Source organism: Rhinoderma darwinii, unplaced genomic scaffold, assembly GCF_050947455.1.
Source record: "Rhinoderma darwinii isolate aRhiDar2 unplaced genomic scaffold, aRhiDar2.hap1 Scaffold_4120, whole genome shotgun sequence".
Classification (NCBI taxonomy): Eukaryota; Metazoa; Chordata; class Amphibia; order Anura; family Rhinodermatidae; genus Rhinoderma; species Rhinoderma darwinii.
Window position 1 is genome coordinate 34,500 of NW_027463691.1, and position 20,984 is coordinate 55,483.

General features: G+C 38.6%; 1 pseudogene; it reads right to left on the reverse strand.

The window, feature by feature from the left end:
• Positions 1–790: 790 nt before the first annotated feature.
• LOC142709508 (uncharacterized) lies at positions 791–20,741 on the reverse strand (annotated as a pseudogene).
• Between the last annotated feature and the right edge of the window lie 243 nt (positions 20,742–20,984).

Here is a 20,984-nt window from a genome sequence, read left to right on the forward strand (position 1 = left end):
CAGTCACATGGGATGAAACATAAACCCAGGAGGCTGGACTAGAGGAAGAACAGGGAGTTTTGGGTTGGGATTATTGCAATGGAATCGTTGCGATTTTGCTGCAAAATTTGGCTCTCTATTGCGTGTTTTGCCTCCCCATTGAATTTAACGGAGAAAACACTCAACAGAAAAACAAATAAAATGCGGCATAACTTGACACGCTGCGGCTCTAAATTCCGGACCTCAGATCTATTACCTTTATTTCTGCATTTTTTCCGCAGCGTGGGCAGTAGATTTTCAAACTCTCCTCCACTTTGCTGCTACTGTAAATGCTGTGGAAATTCTGCAGCGTTTATGCTACGTGGGAAAAAGAGTGGGATGAATGTGTTTTATTTAGACCTCAGACATTTGGCTTGCTCTCTGTTGTGGAAATGTGTGGCGTCACCACGTCTATCACTCCACTGTCCAGAAAACCCTCTAAAAGTGCAGATTTTAAACAAATGCCAATTGTCCCAGGTCAGAGTCTCCATAAGATCAGCCTGAGCGCAGAATGCCGGATGCTGAGAGAAGTCTCTAAGAACCCCAACATTTCTTCATGAGACCTGCCGGAAGCTTCCACCACCACTGATGTCGACCGTTACAAAACCGCTGCAAAATGAATGCTACATTAGGGGTGCGCCGGGAGAAAAACTACCCAGTAAAAACAACTCAGGACAAGACGACAGTCTTCCCATGAACACCCTGCTAATTAATAGGACTTCTGGATACTGACCTGAGAGCGTGGTGGTGGAAATGTCGTGGTGGGGGCTGCGTTACTGCATCGGGGCCTGGGCAATTTATCAGAAAATCCACTGTGAATTCTTCGTTCTACGAGGGGCTGCGTGAGGATGATGTGGGACTATCTGTCCGAAAGGTTAAAGCTCAGCTCTAAGTAGACCCTGCAACATGGGGCAAATACCTAAAACATACCAGTAACCCAGGAGCGGCCGGGGATCAAAACAAGAAAAATAAAACATTAAAGGGTTCTCATTATCTGTAATTATTTTGTTTAACGCATTATTGTGAATTCTATTCTCTATTGTTTTTTGCTCAATTCCATCACTTTTATCTTTATATAATGTATGAACAGAGACCAAATATTGACAGGTCCACATATATTAAAGAAAATAAAGTTTACATGGGGTGTCCTTATTTCACCACGTCACTCTGGATCCTCCTGCAGCGTGGGTGAACGTATGAATACAGTGATAAGGAGCAAAGTTCAATTCAGCATCACTGATTAGGAAGTAAACCAGAATCTTCTTCCTAATAATCACAAGACTTTTCCTCCATGGATCCCGGTCAAAGATGACGTCAGGTAAATAGAATTTGGGTGTTTGGCAGATCCAGGCGAATTCTACCCAAAAAATAAACCCCTTTATTGGCTGTTTAATGCTGTGAGTAACTCGATGGGTTCCAAATATTTATTTATTTTTTGCTCTATTATCTTTTCCCACATTTATAAAAAGAATTTGTTTTTTCCACTATGTGAATTCTCCAATATGTTTTAAAAAATGATTTCATTGTAAAACATTTTTCACATATAGAACTTCAATACGGCTTCTCCCCTGTGTGACTTCTCTGATGTTTGACAAGACTTGATTTCAAAGTAAAACATTTCCTACATTCTGAACATCAATACGGCTTCTCCCCTGTGTGACTTCTCTGATGGCTCCTTACTTTGCTTTTAGTAATAAAACATTTCCCACATAGTGAACATGAATATGGCTTCTCTCCTGTGTGAATTCTCTGATGTACAACAAGATGTGATTTTTGCATAAAACATTTCCCGCATTCTGAACATGGATATGGCTTTTCTCCTGTGTGACGTCTCTGATGTATAACAAGATTAGATTTAATTGTAAAACATTTCCTGCATTCTGAACATGAATATGGCTTCTCCCCTGTGTGACTTCTCTGATGTTTGACAAGACTTGATTTCAAAGTAAAACATTTCCTACATTCTGAACATGGAAACGGCTTTTCCCCTGTGTGACATCTCTGATGTGTAACAAGAATTGATTTCAAAGTAAAACATTTCCCACATTCTGAACATGAATATGGCTTCTCTCCTGTGTGACTTCGCTCATGTGTGAGAAGACTTGATTTAAAAGTAAAACATTTTCCACATTCAGAACATAGAAACGGCTTCTCCCCTGTGTGACATCTCTGATGTGTAACAAGACTTGATGTCAAAGTAAAACATTTTCCGCATTCTGAACATGAATATGGCTTCTCTCCTGTGTGAATTCTCAGATGTTTGACAAGATCAGATTTCAGCATAAAACATTTCCCACATTCTGAGCATGAATATGGCTTCTCCCCTGTGTGAATTCTTTGATGTGTAACAACACTTGAGCTTTTTGTAAAATTTTTACCACATTCATCACATTTAAAACATTTACCCCCTTTAAGGTCAGAAGGTTCCTCATGAATAGGGGGATTATATGATGTATATGAGCTGTGAAGTCCAGGACGTACATTAAGGGGCATGAGGTTTTCTCCTGAAGAGTGCTGCGTGATATCTTCATCTTGTACTTTATAATTTAGCGATGACATTGAGTTTCCCCCGATGTTCTTACTGGAATTTTCTGTTAGGATTAATTATGGATTTCATGAGAGAAAAAACAAATTTATAACATTCCTATTAGGCTGGGAACACACACAGGCATTTGTTGGGACAGTTTTTGATGCATGTTTGTGAGCCAAAGCCAGTAGTGGATCCAGCAGTAGGGGAGAAGTATAAGACCTTTCTTTATAATTTACATTCCTTTCAAATCCACTCCTGGTTTTGCCTAAAAAAACAAACTCTATGAAAAATAGCACCAAATACAACATTTGTGATCCCAGTCATATAAAACTTTCCATAATAACTTAAAATCTATCAATGACAAAGTCCAGGAATTTGGCCTGCACTTAGTGACCACTTTTATTACATAAACCCCAATTTGCTCAAACTCAAAAGCACAGCCTTCTCTGCCAATCATGCCTGCCCTCTGCAAACACATTTGGCCCTTTAATATCAATTGAGCATAGGAAAAGCAGGAGGAGAAGAAGGAAGACATCTCCTATGTTTACTATGTATTGAATACGGTTAGTAATATTACCCCATCTATAAATGTAATATCGCCTCCTCTATAATGTAACATCACCTCCTCTATAATGTAATATCACCTCCTCTATAATGTAATATCACCTCCTCTATAATGTAACATCACCTCCTCTATAATGTAACATCACCTCCTCTATAATGTAACATCACCCCCTCTATAATGTAACATCACCTCCTCTATAATGTAATATCACCCCCTCTATAATGTAACATCACCTCCTCTATAATGTAACATTACCTCCTCTATAATATCACCTCCTCTATAATGTAATATCACCTCCTCTATAATGTAATATCCCCCTCTATAATGTAATATCACCTCCTCTATAATGTAATATCACCTCCTCTATAATGTAACATCACCTCCTCTATAATGTAACATCACCTCCTCTATAATGTAATATCACCCCCTCTATAATGTAATATCACCCCCTCCTCTATAATGTAATATCACCTCCTCTATAATGTAATATCGCCTCCTCTATAATGTAATATCACCCCCTCTATAATGTAATATCACCTCCTCTATAATGTAATATCACCTCCTCTATAATGTAATATCACCCCCTCTATAATATCACCTCCTCTATAATGTAATATCCCCTCCTCTATAATGTAATGTCACCTCCTCTATAATGTAATATCACCCCCTCTATAATGTAATATCACCCCCTCTATAATGTAACATCACCTCCTCTATAATGTAATATCTCCTCCTCTATAATGTAATATCACCTCCTCTATAATGTAATATCACCTCTTCTATAATGTAATATCACCTCCTCTATAATGTAATGTCACACCCTCTATAATGTAATATCACCTCCTCTATAATGTAATATCACCCCCTCTATAATATCACCTCCTCTATAATGTAATATCACCCCCTCTATAATGTAATATCACCTCCTCTATAATGTAATATCACCTCCTCTATAATGTAATATCACCTCCTCTATAATGTAATATCACCTCCTCTATAATGTAATATCACCTCCTCTATAATGTAATATCACCTCCTCTATAATATCACCTCCTCTATAATGTAATATCACCCCCTCTATAATGTAATATCACCTCCTCTATAATGTAATATCACCTCCTCTATAATGTAATGTCACCTCCTCTATAATGTAATGTCACCTCCTCTATAATGTAATGTCACCTCCTCTATAATGTAATATCACCCCCTCTATAATGTAATATCACCTCCTCTATAATGTAATATCACCTCCTCTATAATGTAATATCACCTCCTCTATAATGTAATATCACCTCCTCTATAATGTAACATCACCTCCTCTATAATGTAATATCACCTCCTCTATAATGTAATATCACCTCCTCTATAATGTAATATCACCTCCTCTATAATGTAATATCGCCTGCTCTATAATGTAATATTACCTCCTCTATAATGTAATATCACCTCCTCTATAATATCACCTCCTCTATAATGTAATATCACCTCCTCTATAATGTAATATCACCTCCTCTATAATGTAATATCACCTCCTCTATAATGTAATATCACCCCCTCTACAATGTAATATCACCTCCTCTATAATGTAATATCACCTCCTCTATAATGTAATATCACCTCCTCTATAATGTAATATCACCTCCTCTATAATGTAATATCGCCTGCTCTATAATGTAATATTACCTCCTCTATAATGTAATATCACCTCCTCTATAATATCACCTCCTCTATAATGTAATATCACCTCCTCTATAATGTAATATCACCTCCTCTATAATGTAATATCACCTCCTCTATAATGTAATATCACCCCCTCTATAATGTAATATCACCTCCTCTATAATGTAATATCCCCTCCTCTATAATGTAATATCACCCCCTCTATAATGTAACATCACCTCCTCTATAATGTAATATCACCCCCTCTATAATGTAATATCACCTCCTCTATAATGTAATATCCTCTCTATAATGTAATATCACCCCCTCTATAATGTAATATCACCTCCTCTATAATGTAATATCCCCTCTATAATGTAATATCACCCCCTCTATAATGTAATATCACCTCCTCTATAATGTAATATCACCTCCTCTATAATGTAATATCACCTCCTCTATAATGTAATATCACCCCCTCTATAATGTAATATCACCTCCTCTATAATGTAATATCACCTCCTCTATAATGTAATATCACCTCCTCTATAATGTAATATCACCTCCTCTATAATGTAATATCACCTCCTCTATAATGTAATATCACCTCCTCTATAATGTAATATCGCCTCCTCTATAATGTAATATCACCCCCTCTATAATGTAATATCACCTCCTCTATAATGTAATATCACCTCCTCTATAATGTAATATCACCCCCTCTATAATGTAACATCACCTCCTCTATAATGTAATATCACCTCCTCTATAATGTAATATCACCTCCTCTATAATGTAATATCACCCCCTCTATAATGTAATATCACCTCCTCTATAATGTAATATCGCCTCCTCTATAATGTAATATCACCCCCTCTATAATGTAATATCACCTCCTCTATAATGTAATATCACCTCCTCTATAATGTAATATCACCCCCTCTATAATGTAACATCACCTCCTCTATAATGTAATATCACCTCCTCTATAATGTAATATCACCTCCTCTATAATGTAATATCACCTCCTCTATAATGTAATATCACCCCCTCTATAATGTAATATCACCTCCTCTATAATGTAATATCACCTCCTCTATAATGTAATATCATCACCTCCTCTATAATGTAATATCACCTCCTCTATAATGTAACATCACCCCCTCTATAATGTAATATCTCCTCCTCTATAATGTAACATCACCCCCTCTATAATGTAATATCACCTCCTCTATAATGTAACATCACCCCCTCTATAATGTAATATCTCCTCCTCTATAATGTAATATCACCTCCTCTATAATGTAATATCACCCCCTCTATAATGTAATATCACCTCCTCTATAATGTAATATCACCTCCTCTATAATGTAATATCACCTCCTCTATAATGTAATATCACCTCCTCTATAATGTAATATCACCTCCTCTATAATGTAATATCTCCTCCTCTATAATGTAATATCACCTCCTCTATAATGTAATATCACCCCCTCTATAATGTAATATCACCTCCTCTATAATGTAATATCACCTCCTCTATAATGTAATATCACCTCCTCTATAATGTAATATCACCTCCTCTATAATGTAATATAACCTCCTCTATAATGTAATATCACCTCCTCTATAATGTAATATCACCTCCTCTATAATGTAATATCACCTCCTCTATAATGTAATATCACCTCCTCTATAATGTAATATCACCTCCTCTATAATGTAATATCGCCTCCTCTATAATGTAATATCACCTCCTCTATAATGTAATATCACCTCCTCTATAATGTAATATCACCTCCTCTATAATGTAATATCACCTCCTCTATAATGTAATATCACCTCCTCTATAATGTAATATCCCCTCTATAATGTAATATCACCCCCTCTATAATGTAATATCACCTCCTCTATAATGTAATATCCCCTCTATAATGTAATATCACCCCCTCTATAATGTAATATCACCTCCTCTATAATGTAATATCACCTCCTCTATAATGTAATATCACCTCCTCTATAATGTAATATCGCCTCCTCTATAATGTAATATCACCTCCTCTATAATGTAATATCACCTCCTCTATAATGTAATATCACCTCCTCTATAATGTAATATCGCCTCCTCTATAATGTAATATCACCTCCTCTATAATGTAATATCACCTCCTCTATAATGTAATATCACCTCCTCTATAATGTAATATCACCCCCTCTATAATGTAACATCACCTCCTCTATAATGTAACATCACCTCCTCTATAATGTAATATCACCCCCTCTATAATGTAATATCGCCTCCTCTATAATGTAATATCACCCCCTCTATAATGTAATATCACCTCCTCTATAATGTAATATCACCTCCTCTATAATGTAATATCACCCCCTCTATAATATAATATCACCCCCTCTATAATGTAATATCACCCCCTCTATAATGTAATATCACCCCCTCTATAATGTAATATCACCTCCTCTATAATGTAATATCTCCTCCTCTATAATGTAATATCACCCCCTCTATAATGTAATATCTCCTCCTCTATAATGTAACATCCCCTCCTCTATAATGTAATATCACCCCCTCTATAATGTAATATCACCCCCTCTATAATGTAATATCACCTCCCCTATAATGTAATATCACCTCCTCTATAATGTAATATCACCCCCTCTATAATGTAATATCACCCCCTCTATAATGTAATATCACCCCCTCTATAATGTAATATCACCTCCCCTATAATGTAATATCACCTCCTCTATAATGTAATATCACCCCCTCTATAATGTAATATCACCTCCTCTATAATGTAATATCTCCTCATCTATAATGTAACATCCCCTCCTCTATAATGTAATATCACCCCCTCTATAATGTAACATCACCCCCTCTATAATGTAATATCACCTCCTCTATAATGTAATATCACCCTCTCTATAATGTAATATCTCCTCATCTATAATGTAACATCCCCTCCTCTATAATGTAATATCACCCCCTCTATAATGTAACATCACCCCCTCTATAATGTAATATCACCTCCTCTATAATGTAATATCACCTCCTCTATAATGTAATATCTCCTCCTCTATAATGTAATATCTCCTCATCTATAATGTAACATCCCCTCCTCTATAATGTAATATCACCTCCTCTATAATGTAACATCACCTCCTCTATAATGTAATATCACCTCCTCTATAATGTAATATCACCTCCTCTATAATGTAATATCTCCTCATCTATAATGTAACATCCCCTCCTCTATAATGTAATATCACCTCCTCTATAATGTAACATCACCTCCTCTATAATGTAATATCACCTCCTCTATAATGTAATATCACCCCCTCTATAATGTAATATCACCCCCTCTATAATGTAATATCACCTCCTCTATAATGTAATATCACCCCCTCTATAATGTAATATCACCTCCTCTATAATGTAATATCTCCTCCTCTATAATGTAATATCACCTCCTCTATAATGTAATATCACCCCCTCTATAATGTAATATCACCTCCTCTATAATGTAATATCACCTCCTCTATAATGTAATATCACCCCCTCTATAATGTAATATCACCCCCTCTATAATGTAATATCTCCTCCTCTATAATGTAATATCACCTCCTCTATAATGTAATATCACCTCCTCTATAATGTAATATCACCTCCTCTATAATGTAATATCACCTCCTCTATAATGTAATATCACCCCCTCTATAATGTAATATCACCTCCTCTATAATGTAATATCACCTCCTCTATAATGTAATATCACCTCCTCTATAATGTAATATCACCCCCTCTATAATGTAATATCACCTCCTCTATAATGTAATATCACCTCCTCTATAATGTAATATCTCCTCATCTATAATGTAACATCCCCTCCTCTATAATGTAATATCACCCCCTCTATAATGTAATATCACCCCCTCTATAATGTAATATCACCTCCTCTATAATGTAATATCACCCCCTCTATAATGTAATATCGCCTCCTCTATAATGTAACATCACCTCCTCTATAATGTAATATCACCCCCTCTATAATGTAATATCACCGCCTCTATAATGTAATATCGCCTCCTCTATAATGTAATATCACCCCCTCTATAATGTAATATCACCGCCTCTATAATGTAACATCACCTCCTCCTCTATAATGTAATATCACCTCCTCTATAATGTAATATCACCTCCTCTATAATGTAATATCACCCCCTCTATAATGTAATATCACCCCCTCTATAATGTAATATCACCTCCTCTATAATGTAATATCACCTCCTCTATAATGTAATATCACCTCCTCTATAATGTAATATCACCCCCTCTATAATGTAATATCACCTCCTCTATAATGTAATATCACCTCCTCTATAATGTAATATCACCTCCTCTATAATGTAATATCCTCCTCTATAATGTAATATCACCACCTCTATAATGTAATATCACCTCCTCTATAATGTAATATCACCCCCTCTATAATGTAATATCACCTCCTCTATAATGTAATATCACCTCCTCTATAATGTAATATCACCCCCTCTATAATGTAATATCACCTCCTCTATAATGTAATATCACCTCCTCTATAATGTAATATCACCTCCTCTATAATGTAATATCCTCCTCTATAATGTAATATCACCACCTCTATAATGTAATATCACCTCCTCTATAATGTAATATCACCCCCTCTATAATGTAATATCACCTCCTCTATAATGTAATATCACCCCCTCTATAATGTAATATCACCTCCTCTATAATGTAATATCACCTCCTCTATAATGTAATATCACCTCCTCTATAATGTAATATCACCTCCTCTATAATGTAATATCACCTCCTCTATAATGTAATATCTCCTCCTCTATAATGTAATATCACCTCCTCTATAATGTAACATCACCTCCTCTATAATGTAATATCACCTCCTCTATAATGTAATATCACCTCCTCTATAATGTAATATCGCCTCCTCTATAATGTAAAATCACCCCCTCTATAATGTAATATCACCGCCTCTATAATGTAACATCACCTCCTCCTCTATAATGTAATATCACCTCCTCTATAATGTAATATCACCCCCTCTATAATGTAATATCACCGCCTCTATAATGTAACATCCCCTCCTCTATAATGTAATATCACCTCCTCTATAATGTAACATCACCTCCTCTATAATGTAATATCACCTCCTCTATAATGTAATATCACCTCCTCTATAATGTAATATCACCCCCTCTATAATGTAATGTCACCTCCTCTATAATGTAATATCACCTCCTCTATAATGTAATATCACCTCCTCTATAATGTAATATCACCTCCTCTATAATGTAATATCGCCTCCTCTATAATGTAAAATCACCCCCTCTATAATGTAATATCACCGCCTCTATAATGTAACATCACCTCCTCCTCTATAATGTAATATCACCTCCTCTATAATGTAATATCACCCCCTCTATAATGTAATATCACCTCCTCTATAATGTAATATCACCGCCTCTATAATGTAACATCACCTCCTCCTCTATAATGTAATATCACCTCCTCTATAATGTAATATCGCCTCCTCTATAATGTAAAATCACCCCTCTATAATGTAATATCACCTCCTCTATAATGTAATATCACCTCCTCTATAATGTAATATCACCTCCTCTATAATGTAATATCACCTCCTCTATAATGTAATATCACCCCCTCTATAATGTAATATCACCTCCTCTATAATGTAATATCACCTCCTCTATAATGTAATATCACCTCCTCTATAATGTAATATCACCCCCTCTATAATGTAATATCACCTCCTCTATAAGTAATATCACCTCCTCTATAATGTAATATCACCTCCTCTATAATGTAATATCACCCCCTCTATAATGCAATATCACCTCCTCTATAATGTAATATCACCTCCTCTATAATTAATATCACCTCCTCTATAATGTAATATCACCTCCTCTATAATGTAATATCTCCTCCTCTATAATGTAATATCACCTCCTCTATAATGTAATATCACCTCCTCTATAATGTAATATCACCTCCTCTATAATGTAATATCACCTCCTCTATAATGTAATATCACCTCCTCTATAATGTAAATATCACCCCCTCTATAATGTAATATCACCTCCTCTATAATGTAATATCACCCCCTCTATAATGTAATATCACCTCCTCTATAATGTAATATCACCCCCCCTCTATAATGTAATATCACCTCCTCTATAATGTAATATCACCCCTCTATAATGTAATATCACCTCCTCTATAATGTAATATCACCTCCTCTATAATGTAATATCACCTCCTCTATAATCTAATATCACCTCCTCTATATCTAATATCACCTCCTCTATAATGTAATATCACCTCCTCTATAATGTAATATCACCTCCTCTATAATGTAATATCACCTCCTCTATAATGTAATATCACCTCCTCTATAATGTAATATCACCTCCTCTATAATGTAATATCACCTCCTCTATAATGTAATATCACCCCCTCTATAATGTAATATCACCTCCTCTATAATGTAATATCACCTCCTCTATAATGTAATATCACCTCCTCTATAATGTAATATCACCTCCTCTATAATGTAATATCACCTCCTCTATAATATCACCTCCTCTATAATGTAATATCACCCCCTCTATAATGTAATATCACCTCCTCTATAATGTAATATCACCTCCTCTATAATGTAATATCACCCCCTCTATAATGCAATATCACCTCCTCTATAATGTAATATCACCTCCTCTATAATATCACCTCCTCTATAATGTAATATCACCTCCTCTATAATGTAATATCACCCCCTCTATAATGTAATATCACCTCCTCTATAATGTAATATCACCCCCTCTATAATGTAATATCACCTCCTCTATAATGTAATATCACCCCCCCTCTATAATGTAATATCACCTCCTCTATAATGTAATATCTCCTCCTCTATAATGTAATATCACCTCCTCTATAATGTAATATCACCTCCTCTATAATGTAATATCCCCTCCTCTATAATGTAATATCACCCCCTCTATAATGTAATATCACCTCCTCTATAATGTAATATCACCTCCTCTATAATGTAATATCACCTCCTCTATAATGTAATATCACCTCCTCTATAATATCACCTCCTCTATAATGTAATATCACCTCCTCTATAATGTAATATCACCCCCTCTATAATGTAATATCACCCCCTCTATAATGCAATATCACCTCCTCTATAATGTAATATCACCTCCTCTATAATATCACCTCCTCTATAATGTAATATCACCTCCTCTATAATGTAATATCACCCCCTCTATAATGTAATATCACCCCCTCTATAATGTAATATCACCTCCTCTATAATGTAATGTCACCTCCTCTATAATGTAATATCACCCCCTCTATAATGTAACATCACCTCCTCTATAATGTAATATCACCTCCTCTATAATGTAACATCACCTCCTCTATAATATCACCCCCTCTATAATATAATATCACCTCCTCTATAATGTAATATCACCTCCTCTATAATGTAACATCACCTCCTCTATAATGTAATATCACCTCCTCTATAGTGTAATATCACCTCCTCTATAATGTAATATCTCCTCCTCTATAATGTAATATCTCCTCCTCTATAATGTAATATCACCTCCTCTATAATGTAATATCACCTCCTCTATAATGTAATATCACCTCCTCTATAATGTAACATCACCTCCTCTATAATGTAACATCACCTCCTCTATAATGTAACATCACCTCCTCTATAATGTAACATCACCTCCTCTATAATGTAACATCACCTCCTCTATAATGTAATATCACCTCCTCTATAATGTAATATCACCCCCTCTGTAATGTAATATTCCCCCTCTGTAATGTAATATCACCTCCTCTGTAATGTAATATCACCTCCTCTATAATGTAATATCACCCCCTCTATAATGTAATATCACCTCCTCTATAATGTAATATCACCTCCTCTATAATGTAATATCACCTCCTCTATAATGTAATATCACCCCCTCTATAATGTAATATCACCCCCTCTATAATGTAATATCACCCCCTCTATAATGTAATATCACCCCCTCTATAATGTAATATCACCCCCTCTATAATGTAATATCACCCCTCTATAATGTAATATCACCTCCTCTATAATGTAATATCACCTCCTCTATAATGTAATATCACCTCCTCTATAATGTAATATCACCTCCTCTATAATGTAATATCACCTCCTCTATAATGTAATATCACCTCCTCTATAATGTAATATAACCTCCTCTATAATGTAATATCACCTCCTCTATAATGTAATATCACCTCCTCTATAATGTAATATCACCTCCTCTATAATGTAATATCACCTCCTCTATAATGTAATATCACCTCCTCTATAATGTAACATCACCTCCTCTATAATGTAATATCACCCCCTCTGTAATGTAATATCACCTCCTCTATAATGTAATATCACCTCCTCTATAATGTAATATCACCTCCTCTATAATGTAATATCACCTCCTCTATAATGTAATATCACCTCCTCTATAATGTAATATCACCTCCTCTATAATGTAATATCACCTCCTCTATAATGTAATATCACCTCCTCTATAATGTAATATCACCTCCTCTATAATGTAATATCGCCTCCTCTATAATGTAATATCACCTCTTCTATAATGTAATATCACCTCCTCTATAATGTAATATCACCTCCTCTATAATGTAATATCACCTCCTCTATAATGTAATATCACCTCCTCTATAATGTAATATCACCTCCTCTATAATGTAATATCACCTCCTCTATAATGTAATATCGCCTCCTCTATAATGTAACATCACCTCCTCTATAATGTAATATCACCTCCTCTATAATGTAATATCACCTCCTCTATAATGTAATATCACCCCCTCTATAATGTAATATCACCCCCTCTATAATGTAATATCACCTCCTCTATAATGTAATATCACCTCCTCTATAATGTAATATCACCTCCTCTATAATGTAATATCACCTCCTCTATAATGTAATATCACCTCCTCTATAATGTAATATCACCCCCTCTATAATATCACCTCCTCTATAATGTAATATCACCCCCTCTATAATGTAATATCACCTCCTCTATAATGTAATAACACCTCCTCTATAATGTAATATCACCTCCTCTATAATGTAATATCACCTCCTCTATAATGTAATATCACCTCCTCTATAATGTAACATCACCTCCTCTATAATGTAATATCACCCCCTCTATAATGTAATATCACCTCCTCTATAATGTAATATCTCCTCCTCTATAATGTAATATCACCTCCTCTATAATGTAATATCACCTCCTCTATAATGTAATATCACCCCCTCTATAATGTAACATCACCTCCTCTATAATGTAATATCACCTCCTCTATAATGTAATATCACCTCCTCTATAATGTAATATCACCCCCTCTATAATGTAATATCACCTCCTCTATAATGTAATATCACCTCCTCTATAATGTAATATCACCTCCTCTATAATGTAATATTACCTCCTCTATAATGTCACCTCCTCTATAATGTAATATTACCACTATATAAATCCCTTGTAAGGTCACATATTGAATATGGAATTCAGTTTTGGGCTCCACAATGTAAAAAGCTTGTAGTAGAACTGGAGAGGGTCTAAGGCGGGAGACTATATCATTAAAAGTGATTATGGGGCCACCCTCACGTGATCGTGGAAAGTATGAATCAGTTCACATCACGTTTCATCCATCAGAGGAGAATGTCAGGAGGGTTCCCAACGTTTACCCCTGACAGAAGGCTGGTCGTATGCCGCTGTATAGTGGGAGACTGGTAATCATTGACCAGTGACCCCCAAGACATGAAGGACGAGGAGATCTATCGGAAAGACGCTATGCTGGACTCACTAGGAAAGTATGGATCAGTACACATCACGTTTCATCCATCAGAGGGGAATGTCAGGAGGGTTCCCAACGTTTACCTCTGACAGAAGGCTGGTCGTATGCCGCTGTATAGTCGGAGAGTGGTAATCATTGCCCAGTGACCCCGAGACATGAAGGACGGGGAGGTCTATGAGAAAGACGCTATGCTGAACTCACTAGGAAGTATGGATCAGTACACATCACGTTTCATCCATCATGGGGGAATGTCAGGAGGGTTCCCAACGTTTACCCCTGACAGAAGTCTGGTCGTATGCCGCTGTATAGTTGTAGACTGGTAATCATTGCCCAGTGACCCCGAGACATGAAGGACGGGGAGATCTATGGGAAAGACGCTATGCAGGACTCACTAGGAAAGTATGGATCAGTTCACATCACGTTTCATCCATCAGAGGGGAATGTCAGGAGGGTTCCCAACGTTTACCCCCGACAGAAGGCTGGTCGTATGCCACTGTATAGTGGGAGACTGGTAATCATTGCCCAGTGACCCGAGACATGAAGGACGGGGAGATCTATGGAAAGACGCTATACTGTACTCACTAGGAAAGTATGGATCAGTTCACACCACAATTCATCCATCAGAGGAGAATGTCAGGAGGGTTCCCAACGTTTACCCCTGACAGAAGGCTGGTCGTATGCCGCTGTATAGTGGGAGACTGGTAATCATTGACCAGTGACCCCCGAGACATGAAGGACGAGGAGATCTATCGGAAAGACGCTATGCTGGACTCACTAGGAAAGTATGGATCAGTACACATCACGTTTCATCCATCAGAGGGGAATGTCAGGAGGGTTCCCAACGTTTACCTCTGACAGAAGGCTGGTCGTATGCCGCTGTATAGTCGGAGACTGGTAATCATTGCCCAGTGACCCGAGACATGAAGGACGGGGAGGTCTATGAGAAAGACGCTATGCTGAACTCACTAGGAAAGTATGGATCAGTACACATCACGTTTCATCCATCATGGGGGAATGTCAGGAGGGTTCCCAACGTTTACCCTGACAGAAGTCTGGTCGTATGCCGCTGTATAGTTGTAGACTGGTAATCATTGCCCAGTGACCCCGAGACATGAAGGACGGGGAGATCTATGGGAAAGACGCTATGCTGGACTCACTAGGAAAGTATGGATCAGTTCACATCACGTTTCATCCATCAGAGGAGAATGTCAGGAGGGTTCCCAACGTTTACCCCTGACAGAAGGCTGGTCGTATGCCGCTGTATAGTCGGAGACTGGTAATCATTGGCCAGTGACCCCGAGACATGAAGGACGGGGAGATCTATGGGAAAGACGCTATGATGAACTCACTAGGAAAGTATGGATCAGTTCACACCACGTTTCATCCATCAGAGGGGAATGTGAGGAGGGTTCCCAACGTTTACCCCTGACAGAAGGCTGGTCGTATGCCGCTGTATAGTCAGAGAGGGGTATTCATTGCCTACTAGCTCCCATGTTTCATCTCTTTGCACGGTATAGAATAGCGCAGTCTACCGTAGCAGCGCGATGGATGGCAAAAGGAAACTCTGGATAGAGCCATAAAGAAACTGGTGATGTAGATGGCAAATGTAGGCTCTAATGTAATGTGAAAAGACTGAACTATGGAGCTCCTACATTACAGGTCAGTGTACACGAGTGTGTGTGTGTGTGTGTGTGTGTGTGTGTGTGTGTGTGTGTGTACTGTACATGATGATATTAAGGCTTCTAGATTATGGCCTGATGAAGACGCATGTCCTGCGTCGAAACGCGTAGCCTGGTTCTTAATTCATTCATTAAACAAAATCAGTACAGCAGCGCCTAGCATATTTGGTCCCATTTTTCCTCTCTCTTTGACTTGATATTAAGGCTTCGTCATGGATGCCAGTGCCAGCCTGTGCCAACACTAATGGGCAACAAGACTATTTAAATATCGGTGTCTCTTCTTACCTTGTGATGTGCGCGGCCGGTGGTCCTCCATCAAGACCTCCTTGTACAGATCCTTGTGTCCTTCTACATACTCCCACTCCTCCATGGAGAAATAGACAGCGACGTCCTGACACCTTATAGGAACCTGACACACACAATAATACAGTCATTACCCAGACTCCTCCAGTGCCGATACTGTATAATTTCCCAGCATTCCCACCTCTCCAGTCAGCAGCTCAGTCATCTTGTGGAGAAGTTCTAGGATCTTCTGCTTATTGTTCTTCTCTTGTATCCGGGAGTGAGGAGGGGGCTCTGTGATGGGGGTCCGGCTCAGTCCTCCTGAGTCATGAATGCTGGGGGCCACACAGTCCCCGATGTCTTCTTCACTATTGTATAATCCTGTGTATGGGGAGAGACACTTACATAACTTCATTTGTATAACATTGAGGAATAAGAGAAAGTGGCAGATGATGGAAACCGTTATATATTTTACAGGAGGAAAGGAACTGAACACAAGGGCAAAGTCTGACATCAGTGCGGGGGACGATCCGAAAATATTATTTTACTAAAGATTAGTAGATGGTTGGAATAAACTTCACACAGATGTGGAAAATCAGCAGTAAGTGAATGTAAACCGGCCTGGTATAATCCTAGACCAATCCGGAGAAATAATATTCACATGGACCATGTATTCCCCTCCTGCCGCCATCTTCTATGTGTCTATATAGAGGTCAGACTAGTGGTAGAAAACCTCATCTCCAGGACAGATTCCGGCCATGTGATTCTCCTCCTGCAGTCATCTTCTATGTTACTATATAGATGTCAGACTAGTGGTAGAAATCCTCATCTCCAGGACAGACTCCGGCCATGTGATTCTCCTCCTGCCATCTTCTATGTTTCTATATAGAGGTCAGACTAGTGGTAGAAATCCTCGTCTCCAGGACAGATTCCAGCCATGTGATTCTCCTGGTTCCTGCCGTCATCTTCTATGTTTCTATATAGATGTCAGACTAGTGGTAGAAATCCTCATCTCCAGGACAGACTCCGGCCATGTGATTCTCCTGGTTCCTGCCGTCATCTTCTATGTTTCTATATAGATATCAGACTAGTGGTAGAAATCCTCATCTCCAGGACATACTCCAGCCATGTGATTCTCCTCCTGCCGTCATCTTCTATGTTTCTATATAGACGTCAGACTACTGGTAGAAATCCTCATCTCCAGGACAGACTCCGGCCATGTGATTCTCCTCCTGTCGTCATCTTCTATGTTTCTATATAGAGGTCAGACTAGTGGTAGAAATTCTCGTCTCCAGGACAGACTCCGGCCATGTGATTCTCCTCCTGTCGTCATCTTCTATGTTACTATATAGATGTCAGACTAGTGGTAGAAATTCTCATCTCCAGGACAGACTCCGGCCATGTGATTCTCCTCCTGCCGTCATCTTCTATGTTTCTATATAGTGGTCAGACTAGTGGTAGAAATCCTCGTCTCCAGGACAGACTCCGGCCATGTGATTCTCCTGCCGTCATCTTCTATGTTTCTATATAGAGGTCAGACTAGTGGTAGAAATCCTCATCTCCAGGACAGACTCTGGCCATGTGATTCTCCTGGTTCCTGCCGTCATCTTCTATGTCTCTATATAGTGGTCAGACTAGTGGTAGAAATCCTCGTCTCCAGGACAGACTCCGGCCATGTGATTCTCCTGCCGTCATCTTCTATGTTTCTATATAGAGGTCAGACTAGTGGTAGAAATCCTCGTCTCCAGCACAGACTCCAGCCATGTGATTCTCCTGCCGTCATCTTCTATGTTTCTATATAGAGGTCAGACTAGTGGTAGAAATCCTCATCTCCAGGACAGACTCCGGCCATGTGATTCGCATGGTTCCTGCTGTCATCTTCTATGTTTCTATATAGAGGTTAGATTAGTGGTAGAAATCCTTGTCTCCAGGACAGACTCCAGCCATGTGATTCTCCTCCTGCCGTCATCTTCTATGTTTCTATATAGATGTCAGACTAGTGGTAGAAATCCTGATCTCCAGGACAGACTCCGGCCATGTGATTCGCATGGTTCCTGCTGTCATCTTCTATGTTTCTATATAGAGGTTAGATTAGTGGTAGAAATCCTCGTCTCCAGGACAGACTCCAGCCATGTGATTCTCCTCCTGCCGTCATCTTCTATGTTTCTATATAGATGTCACACTAGTGGTAGAAATCCTCCGCTCCAGGACAGACTCCGGCCATGTGATTCTCCTAGTTTCTGCCGTCATCTTCTATGTTTCTATATAGAGGTTAGACTAGTGGTAGAAATCCTCATCTCCAGGACATACTCCAGCCATGTGATTCTCCTCCTGCCGTCATCTTCTATGTTTCTATATAGACGTCAGACTACTGGTAGAAATCCTCATCTCCAGGACAGACTCCGGCCACGTGATTCTCCTCCTGTCGTCATCTTCTATGTTTCTATATAGAGGTCAGACTAGTGGTAGAAATTCTCGTCTCCAGGACAGACTCCGGCCATGTGATTCTCCTCCTGTCGTCATCTTCTATGTTACTATATAGATGTCAGACTAGTGGTAGAAATTCTCATCTCCAGGACAGATTCCGGCCATGTGATTCTCCTCCTGCCGTCATCTTCTATGTTTCTATATAGTGGTCAGACTAGTGGTAGAAATCCTCGTCTCCAGGACAGACTCCGGCCATGTGATTCTCCTGCCGTCATCTTCTATGTTTCTATATAGAGGTCAGACTAGTGGTAGAAATCCTCGTCTCCAGGACAGACTCCGGCCATGTGATTCTCCTGCCGTCATCTTCTATGTTTCTATATAGATGTCAGACTAGTGGTAGAAATCCTCATCTCCAGGACAGACTCCGGCCATGTGATTCTCCTCATGCCGTCATCTTCTATGTTTCTATATAGAGGTCAGACTAGTGGTAGAAATCCTCGTCTCCAGGACAGACTCCGGACATGTGATTCTCCTGCCGTCATCTTCTATGTTTCTATATAGAGGTCAGACTAGTGGTAGAAATCCTCATCTCCAGGACAGACCCCGGCCATGTGATTCGCATGGTTCCTGCTGTCATCTTCTATGTTTCTATATAGAGGTTAGATTAGTGGTAGAAATCCTCGTCTCCAGGACAGACTCCAGCCATGTGATTCTCCTCCTGCCGTCATCTTCTATGTTTCTATATAGATGTCACACTAGTGATAGAAATCCTCCGCTCCAGGACAGACTCCGGCCATGTGATTCTCCTGGTTTCTGCCGTCATCTTCTATGTTTCTATATAGAGGTTAGACTAGTGGTAGAAATCCTCATCTCCAGGACAGACTCCGGCCATGTGATTCTCCTGGTCCCTGTGGTCCTTCTCCTCCTGGTCCCGGTGGTCCTTCTCCTCCTGGTCCCGGTGGTCCTTCTCCTCCTGGTCCCGGTGGTCCTTCTCCTCCTGTTCACTCTGGTCCTTCTCCTCCTGGTCCCTGTGGTCCTTCTCCTCCTGGTCCCTGTGGTCCTTCTCCTCCTGGTTCCTGTGGTCCTTCTCCTCCTGTTCACTCTGGTCCTTCTCCTGGTTCCTCTGGTCTTCTTCTCCTGGTCCCTGTGGTCCTTCTCCTCCTGGTTCCTGTGGTCCTTCTCCTCCTGCTTCCTGTGGTCCTTCTCCTCCTGCTTCCTGTGGTCCTTCTCCTCTTGGTCCCTGTGCTTCTTCTCCTCCTGGTTACAACGTGACTACTTACTATTCTCATTACTCTACATTACTATTACCATGACACATAACTGACCATATTGCTGGCTGATCTTCACTTCTTCCCGTCACTTGGAAGGTCTCGTAGATGGTATACAGGACACTGGCTTCTTCCTCTTATGTGTGACTTGTTACATAATACAATAAAGAACATAGAAATATAGAAACGTTTACCTCTCCGCTCAGCAGGTAGATGATCTCCAGGGTGGAGTTTAATATTCTTGTGGTCACCTCATTGCTTTCCTTGTCCATCGTTGGTGGGTCATTCAGGAGAAGGAACGTTCTGGATGAGAACGTTCTAGACTAATGTAAAAAATGAACATAAAACATAAATGTATCGCTGAGAAGTCTGAACTTCTACAAATAACATTATTTATCCCTAAAAAATGAAAGATACAGAATCGATGCTTTTTGGTCACCTGAAATAAAAAGTTAAAGTTGTATGTAGCCCAAAATGGTAGAATAAGGACTACAGCTCGCCCCGCGGACACCTACGACGGAATAATAAAATGTCTCAGAATATGATAGTTGTTTTATTAAAA